The sequence below is a fragment of the Lonchura striata genome, chromosome 2 (assembly GCF_050655825.1).
Source record: "Lonchura striata isolate lonStrDom1 chromosome 2, ASM5065582v1, whole genome shotgun sequence".
NCBI lineage: Eukaryota > Metazoa > Chordata > Aves > Passeriformes > Estrildidae > Lonchura > Lonchura striata.
The window spans coordinates 132,401,280-132,410,936 of record NC_140704.1 but is presented as its reverse complement, the minus strand read 5'-3'; the positions used below and the strand labels follow the sequence as shown (position 1 = coordinate 132,410,936).

General features: G+C 38.2%; 1 protein-coding gene across 7 annotated transcripts in view; it reads left to right on the top strand.

The window, feature by feature from the left end:
* The window catches only part of RUNX1T1 (RUNX1 partner transcriptional co-repressor 1), a 114,856-nt gene that overhangs the window by 35,570 nt on the left and 69,629 nt on the right, over positions 1-9,657 (top strand). The window contains exon 1 of one of the 7 annotated variants that reach the window (XM_021543199.4): positions 4-999. The exons of the other annotated variants lie outside the window; for them this stretch is intronic. The gene's annotated coding sequence lies outside the window, so the exon portion shown is untranslated. Of the gene's footprint in view, positions 1-3; positions 1,000-9,657 lie in introns of those variants that run through there. 7 annotated transcript variants of the gene reach the window in all.

Here is a 9,657-nt window from a genome sequence, read left to right as displayed (position 1 = left end):
CAAAATTTTTGCAGCTCTTTCGGTTCTAAATGAGGAAACGCTAATCGTTTTTTTGATAGTATATTTTCCCTCTTTTTTCTTTTCTCTTTTAATATAGAGGGTGATTTGCAAGCTGATACGGGTACGGAGCGATCGCGGATGCTAATTCTGTTGTGTATGTGTTTGGGGGAGGGGAATTTGTGCAAGTGAACTGCTAGAGATGATACTTACAGCAGGACTGGATGTTTCAATGAAAAGGGATAGAAATAGCAGAAAGTCACCAGCTTTGTGGGTACAGGTCTCTCTGCACGGGGGATCATTTTTAGCAAAGAGAAATACAGCTTCGGGCAGGCTTTCATGACTGTCATCTGTACCTTGAATCTGCAAACATTTGATCGTAGGAGATCATTCACAGCATTTACCCATCAGCTGAAATTATCTCTGTGAAAAGCTGTTTATGTTGGAGAAGTGAGGGAGATTTATAAAACAGATTATTCCAGCCTTGTCCTAAATCGTAGTCCTTCACTGTCACCAGGCAAATCACCAAAATATGTTGATTCAAAATAAAACAATAAAAAAAATCTGCTGAATTAGAGGAATTGCTGTGAAGCTGGGAGTTATAATAGGTTGGTTTCCTCAGGAAAATATTACCCTTGGATCTTATGATCACTTGTCTATTGATAAGTGTTATTGTGTATAAAAATGCTTCTCTGCAAGGTGATTTGTCTGAGGGGTTTTATAAGATGCTTGACCATGTCTGAGTAGATTTAATTTGGTGTATTTTGTTTGTGTTTTTTTTTCCCCTTTGGTAAGGTCTGGAGAAAGCCATGTGCCTGATTATAACAGCTTGTGTTCTGGATAAAAAAAAGATGGGGCTAGAGATCCTACAGCTGGCTGGTTCTTGTGGATTATTTGGGTAGGACAGGCAGAAGAAGCTACGCTTGATCACAGAGAGTCTGTACACCTCACAGATGGTGTTTTGAAACAGTATCTGCCAGTTTACTGCAGCCACAGTTGCATGTAGGTATTGCCAGTTGTTGGAAGAATGTTTTCCTTTTAGGATTTTTGTATACGGTCATACCCTACTGCTGTTATGTTTGCTGATCCTGTGATTGTAACGAGAAAGTGGGCTCTGTTTGCTCAAAGCACAAGGTTAAGAGGATTTATATGGTTGAAATATGGGCAAATTAATTTGCATAGATAACAACTGAGGACTATGAAAGGTCAATTTAACCCTTTATACATCAAATTTGATTTGCATGCATTGCATTCCTGGGAATGTGGTCTTCATTAGAAATACCGTGGTAATCCATTAATTAGGAAAACTGTGCATTGTGCGTAATTTTTATCCACTGATGTTTCCCTTATGTTTGTATGAAACTCATCTCCTGTGGTTTACTTTTTCTGTGTTTTATCAAGGTATTAAGGTGTACTAAAATGACACAATCTTACCAGTTTTGATCCTCGTGTACATTATTCGGTGTGGCAAACTGTTGGAATGCCTAGAGTGGACATTTTTGAAAATGTATTAAGCCTTTGGCATTTAAATGACTTAATCTACCTGCTGGCTAAAATTTCATGCATCTTTAATCAAAATGGCATGTGCCACACTCAAGTATGTATACCCTTATCAATACTCGTTAAGCTTTACCATTAAATAAATCTTTTATTTGCGGCATTCTCTTAAAGCAGTAGCAAGCAAGAAGCGTGTTTTAATGTCAGCTCTGAGTGTTAGAAAACCTTGCACTTGGATACAGAGAATACACTGACAGCTGTGACTGGGAGCATGTGCCAGAATGGAGATACTTGAACAGATCTGACACTTGGCTATTTTTGACACCCATCTGCACTTTTTTACTCTCCTCTAGGATGAACTGCCTCTCAATCTGTTCACAGCATATTTTAGCCCTTTAATATTGTGGTGTTGTGTTTTTTCAAATGGGCATTATTAGCCATCTGGGGCAGATTTTGTATTTTAAAAGTAAGCACATTATGTACAGGAGATTAAAAGGATGTGTATTTTTATGTAATCTGATATTATGTCAGTGCCTTTTGTGTATGTGTGAAGTCTTGATTTAAGAACCATCCCTTTAGAGATTCTGACATCTGAAGTCCTTCTTTTGGGGAAAGAACAGGAAGTAATAAAGACGGGTTCTGGTTTATGTGTGGCGATAACAATTACACAAACTAAATTTGTCCTTCAAAGACAAATGGCTCGTACAGTTATAATTGCGACTGGGCACTCACCTCTTCGCTCTCCTGTTGGGGCAAGCAACAGCAGTGGGGCTGCCTCATGAAGCGCTGTAAAAGCCATTCAGACGACTGTGAAGGCACTGCTGCAACTCTGAGAAAAGTCTCTAGAAAGATAATCCCGTTAACATGCAGCTTGCCGTAACCAAGTTAACCATTTTGTCATTCTGTGTAGCGAACTCTAGGAAGCGTTTATCTCTAAGTAATTGTTCCTGGGGGAACAGTGTTCAAATCTAATACCGTACACCAGTTTCTCTGATTACTGTGAATGTGGTGGTTGGTTTCTTTTTTCTTTTTTTTTTGCTTTTTTTTTTGTATTGTTTATTCCGGACTTTATTTATGAAACATTACAAATCTATCAGTCATTTTATAGTACTTTCAAAGAACAGATGTTGGCCTACAAAATGCTTTATTATTGCCCATGGCAGTATTCAGCATGGTTTCCTTAAAAGGACAATCAGTGATCACAGTCATTGTAGCCCAGAAATAATGCTGCTCTTTCAGAAGATGGCCTGGTATTAGGTCAGACCACCCTTTCTTTACTTCTGCTCTCCAGATGTGGCTGCAACTATTTTTTTTTAAGTTCATGTTTCAAAAAAATGGGTTTGTTTTCAAAATCTGGTTTTACTTAAGATATCTCCATCCTGGAGTGCATTTCATAAATTGCCCACATATTTTTCTTAGCAGAGAACTTAACTGGCTGTAATTTTTAACACATGGCCACATCATGTGATATTTTGAAAACATTTGCACATAGCTTTAAGAAGGTCCCGGCAGAAATGATCCATCATCTCACAGCCAGCCCATTTCTTAACAGCATATCTGCATTTTCCATTTAGCAGAGCTATATATTATTAGCTTACATTTTGGGTAGTAAAACAGTGTATTGCTGATTGTAAAACATGGACTTTATTATCTGCTGAAAATTGATTTGGCATTTATAGCCACTGTGTACTAGAGTGGCTTTCTGGTTTTAACATTAGTGCTTGCAAGTGATGATTTGTTTAAAGAACAGAAACAAAATTGCCATGGACATAACTGTTAGTGTCCTAGTAACTGAACATTTGGATTATCCACCTGTTTTTTAAATAGATGCTCTTAATGGTGTTACACAGCAAAAGTGGCCTAACAGTCCATTAACTGACTTGTTCTGTTCTAAGTTGCAGTTGCTGTGCTGTTGTATTAGGACTCAGTGTATTACCAAACAAGTTTCCTGCCAAATAGGGAAAATGTGTCTGGAAATACTTAAGTCTGACTTTGCATCATTATTCCAATCATCCTACATAATGATTTGAATCTTCAGGATTCAGCTACGAGTGAAAAGCTCTTTCCCTAAGAGGGCCGTGGTTCACTGGGTTCTTCAGATACGTATGGTAAGGTTGGGAGGTGACATGTGAATGACTTGCTTTTCACAGTATTAAAGTTTCTTCGTCTTTTATGGTAGTAATAAATTCCAAAGTCTGCATAACATTTGTTGCTCTTATTTTCAACCAATGGGGCTGTGAACTGCATCATGCTACACATGCATGGCAAGTAATTAACACATCATGGAATGCAGATCATGCTGCAGGAATGAATATGAATATGAATATACACATACATATATATATATATATATATATATATATATATATATATATATATATATATATATATATATATGTTTCATCAGGGTCCCAAACACTTTTCCTGAGAAGATTGAAAGCTTTATAGCTCAGGCCCTTAGCTAGAGAAGGAGCTAGAGAAGGACAGCTGAGTTAGTTTGTCAGGACAGCTACTCCCTTGGTGTTTAGCACCAATCACATCTTGACTTGAAGATTTTGGACTCAACACTTACATATATAAGGCATGATCATCATAGCTAGCAAGTCAATGTGATCTGTGTATATATGGTTTGAAAAGTCGACTTGAATTTTGCATAAAATGAAATTATGTGATACACCAGTTTAAAGTTCATATAGAGAAATTGATAAATTTAGGAGTAGAGGACATGTACTCAGTCCTTTTCAGGACATACACACATGCCTCTACCAGTTTTCTGGTTTGTTTGCTTCATCCATGTTTCTTTCAAGTGTGTACATCAAGGGTAACACTACAAAAAATCAGCTGAAGCTTGGTATTTTGATTCCAGGTCACAAAACTACTTGTGCACTTGAAGGAGTAGCTGCCTTCCAAATCCAAAGTGCTATGCCTCTAGCTCGCCTCGTCCCTGGGTGCATGACTGTTGCAGCTTTCAAGTTTCTTGATCATGTCAAGCTGCATCTGTGCATGACAAGGTCTCCCTCAGTATTGATAGGGTTAAGCAGCTCAATGCTGAGATCACACCAATATCTTTTTGGAGTTGAAGCATTTCTGTGTCTTGAGTTGTTCACACAGTTATCTGGTAGGTAATCTCAGAGGAAGCCCAGTGCATATTTAGAAATGTTGGTCTCTTTACAAGTGTAGGCTTACTTTTTGTTCCCAGAAATGTGTGTGGTGTAAAATGGAGCATAGAGCCAGCATGCTAAGGCAAGTAGAGATTAAATTGGGAAAAAACACAGGGCACAGCAGTGCTTGGATTTTCACTTACACACAGACAGTCTAGCCATATTGGCCCACTTGGCAAGGCTTATTTCTTTCAATATCCTGCTATGCTAACTCCATGTTCACGCAGTTCCTCTGTGAAGCTGGTAAAGTCCTTGCCACATTGTACCATTCTGTCGATATTCACTGGCTCAGCTCTCCAGCAGCTCAGCCGTCTCTGCACTGAGTTGCATTTTTGTGATGTACATTTGTTCTTTCTGCCTCATGTACATGAGAGTCACCAGATGAAGAGCAGGACCAGTGCAGGAGCTGCTTTCCCCTTGCTGCTGTTGATCTTGATCCATGTTCCCTCTTAATATGTTTCTTATTCTAGGGTAGGACAAGAGTGTTGGAGATTAGTCCCATAAACTGCTAATGGGCAGTAGCTTTCCCCACTGCTAAAGGAATATGTTCCAGACCTGAGCGCGAGCAAGCAGAAGGAGGATTTGAACTTGTGTGTTTCACTTCCAGAGTGAGACTTCCACTCCAAAATCTTGCAAAAAAATTTCAAACCCATTTCTACTTGCCAGTCTTCTGAAGATGAGGATATGGAGAGCTTTTCTGGAGGGGAGAGTAATGCTGTGGATTCCATGTCTCCAAGTTATTGAGGCCCTTGAAAGGCAGGAATTTTCCTGTTTGTGAGCTGTAGGCAGTTGCTAATTAAATATAATTAAATTTATATAATCTTTTTGTCATGACCCTACAACTGCCTAATGGGAGGCTGTAGAGAAAATGGATGAAGCCAAATTTTTCTCAAGGTGCATAGTAAAGATGAGAGGTAAAAGGCACAAGTAATAGACTGTGATAAAACCCAAGTAGGTACCAGGAAAAAACTTCACCATAATGATGGTCTGACATTAAAACTGTTTTTTTCAGAGAGGTAGTGATATTTTCCTTATTGAAGATCCTGTATTGGACAAACTCATGGCAACTTTATCTAGACTTCACATGCTTTAAGACAAAAGGGCATACACTGTCTCAATCTCCTAAGGTCACTTCAGCTTGCATAATGATTCTTTGTTCTGCTGGATTTGTTAACTGTTCTGGACACCCAGTCTGAGGTGCTTCAGACACATGCTCTGTAGAGGAGAGCAGAGCAGCCCCTGGTACTGGCTTCTGTGTTGTGTTTCAGGGGAAATTTCAGCAGTGTTTGGCTTCAAACACCTAAAGGGATTCATTGAATATGCTCTGAAACTATTGTTTGATCCGTAGCTTTGTGAATGGACTTTGTGTGCTAGTAAAGAGCAGAATTATCAAGCTCAATGCTGGTAGAAAGGGCAGCACCTCCTTCCTCTGGCAGCTCATGGACCTGTGCTTCCATATACCAGAGTTGAATTCATTTGTCTGAGCTAGTTTTTTAATTGTTTTATTTTTATTTCTTCACTACTAGTTTTGATTTCTTCTTTACTGCAAGTTGTAGGCAGAGTGTGGAGAAAGAGCCTCATTGTGAGCTTTAACTGCAGAACAGCTTGAGACAACAAGTTGCTGGAGACCTTGGGATTTGAGAGGAGACACTTCAACTGAAGGTTCACAGACCTCTTAGTTTTGTCCATGTGCTGCAGCATGCCACCTGTTAGTAATGTTCTTGCAGCTGGTTTAAAGAAGAGATGCTGAACACATCCAAATTTTAAAAGTCTCCTTCTCAAATTCTTATGGCATGAAGCTAGAGCCTTACTTGAGCTTTTTCATGATGTTGCGTAATGATTGTAAATTTATTTCTGCTTCTTCTTGCTCTTTTGATTTGGTAATCTTGTGAAATTTTCATGAGGAAAAATTACCTGGTAGGACCCCTGCATCTGAATTTATTAAAAATTTCCAGCCAGATATTTAGGTATTAGTGTGGATAAATACTCTGGAGTTATGCCTGAAACACAACTGTACTTTTAAACAGGCACAAAGTGTAAGTCAAAGGTGACAGAAAATCTTTCTGAAGTTCAAGAGGAAATACTATCAGCAGAGGACACAGTTATTAAAAGTAGTGCTCATATGGTTCTCATTCCTTATGGACATCCCTTTAGAAGCAGAGTGTAACAAGCTCTGCTGTAATTTTTGTGTGTTGACAATACTGAGCTGACAAAGACCAAAAGAAATGTGGAAATAGAAGAGTGAAAGGGATTGGTATTGATCACCTCCTGGAGGAGAAGCTGAGGATTAAGGAAGAAAAATTTATTTTGGTAACCTTCAAGCATACTGCAAATTTGGGCAGATCTGCTGTAGGGTCAGGCTGATATCCATTCTTTTTTAAAAAATGGGGGTTGCTCTATTGCACTGAGATTTGAGTAAGTGGCATTCGCATACGCTTAATTAACTGCAGTGAAGTTTGAAATGATACAAGAAGCAGGAACATCTTTTACCTTTCAAAGTCCATTGACCTTTCTAGGTTATCAGTACATCTTTTCTGGGGTTTAAGGCACTATTCTGTCTTAAATAAGTCATTTGGAAAGCATATCTAAAATTTTACTTGGTACTCTGTCAGTTCTAATGCATTACTGGAATTTTCTGTATATGCTTATAATCCTCTTCTCCAAGCCTTGGGAGCTTTCTTGTATATGTCCAGTGCAGATTCTTGTAGTTCCCCCTTCTGTTTCTTCTAGTGATGCTAGGTTCAATGTCTTACTGTCCTCCTGTTTGAAACCACATCCTGCTAAAGGAGTAATCTCCCAGTTAGGGATACAGGGCCTTCCCCTTCCTTCTTTCAGATCTCTCCTTTATATGTATTTTGTGAGTCATGCAAGCACACATGACTCAAATACTCTTCCTGCCACAAGATTGCAGTTTGGAAAATGTGTGCAACTCGCATCATAGGAAAATGCAGCCATAAATTGATTCTTGTTTCCAAACTCTGCATTCCAAATATATTCTAGTGGCCCTTTTAAGCCAGAGCAATAAGAAATAAGCCTTGAATTTTCATTGTAGCTATTTTATAATCCAAATGAATGCCATCTACATAGACTTTCCTATATGTGACTTTCTCATATCATTCCTTGAATTTTTTAAGAGCTTCTTTTTTTAAAGAAATTTTGCGCCTTGCAGAGCACCAGCCACATCTTCTATGGTTAGCAAATACAAATTAACATTTATTGTTTTAATTTTATTTTTCCAGTCCATTTCACCACATAATTGTTGATTGCGTAATTATATCTGCTAGATTTGCACACACTTATTTGTATTCTCTTTAGGAGAAAGTTTGTCTCACTGGAATTTAGAAGAGGTCATTTTCTGTGACAGTGTTACTGTTCCTACTTTTTTTTTTGGCCTGGAACCGTACTAGATACACTCTTTTGGGCATTTTAGACTATTAACACTGCAGTGTACAAAAATGGTTTTTTAAAACCAGGGATATGCAACAATCTCATTCTATTTTAGAAAGTATTGGGATTTCTGTCAGTTTTGGAAGGGAAATCCTGAGTGAAACACAGGGACCTTGTAACACAGTAAAGAAAGTGGAAAGATGCTCATTAAAGCAATTGTGGTTAAGTTTGTAAAAGAATGGTTGTAATTAGATATCCATCAAGGTCAGATGGCACTGTCATTTAATAGCTTCAAATGTCATCAGTTTTCTTCTTGGAAACTGGTTTGCAACAGAGTTTACTGCCTCTTGGGATTGGTGTTTTTAGTTTTCATTTTTCCACTGACAGGAGGAAGACAACTAAGTTTCTGGAATTCAAGGGGTCCATATTGGTTGGGTTCATCCTCCCATGGCACTGTAGGATCTCCTAACTTTAGGGTCTTAATAGAGAAAGAGCTTCTGTCAATCTCATCCATATTCGATCTTAGAAGTAATGTAAATTACTTCATTAAAATCAATAGTTGATTTTTTTACACTGAGCTCAGCATTTGACTGCATTGTATCTTCAGAAATAAAAGCAAAGTCCTTTGCAATTTTTAAAGGAGATCTGTGCAGTAAGGAGTGTATATCTTTCTTTTCTGAATTCCTATTAGCCAATGTGAACACTCCATTATCCCCTTGAAAATGGAGAATTGAGATAGTGGCTTCTTAGAAAATACTATATATGTTTCTCATGTTGAATTTTTCAAGTATTTTGAAGAATGCTTATCTTGTTTTGTTAATTTACTTGCATCTCTCTTTACGTTATTCTCTGGTTGTAAAAGCAAACATGTATTTGGGTTTTCTACATCTATTAAGTGAATCTGCTGCACAAGAGATGAATCTGCCTGAAGCACTGATTGAGAGATTGGTATGAAAGCAGAGTCTACAGAGCATGTATAGCAAGGTTTCTGGCTGGAAAGCCAGTGTTACAGCCTTTCTTTGCCCTCTTCAGACTCCTCTTCATAGACAGAACCACATTTTGGGTTTGATTTGCGTGGTTGCTTGCCAGCTCAGCAGCTAGTTTTCTTCCTGTGACATGTCAATCGGTAGAGTAGTAATTTCCAATTCCTTTCATTTTGAGCAAGACAAGTAATGGTATTTAATCTTCAGATACCAGCAGAAACAGAATCCTTTCATTTATGCTGTCTTAAAGGTTTTGCTTCAAACTGCTTTTGAGTCTGTAAAAGCTCCAAAGGTAAAAATATTACCTAAATTTAAGGTATCGACCTGCATCTCTCTGTAGAGCCACAAGAGAAATTATATACTCTTTCCTTAGTTAACTTCTATATTCTCTCAGGAAGAGCTTTGTGGATGCTACTGAGTAACTTGCAGTTCTGTGAAGGAATACAGAAAACCATCATGCCTTGATTTCATCCTGACAGCAGCAGATATGATGGCGTGGTTTTGTCTGGGGCATTGGTTCAAGACAGTCTTGAAATAATGAGTGTCCACTGCTTAATCACCAACAATGCTTAATAGCTTTGTCACAAGTGTTTTTCTTTTTGGAGGCTGTGTTTTTGCTGTCTTGCCACACT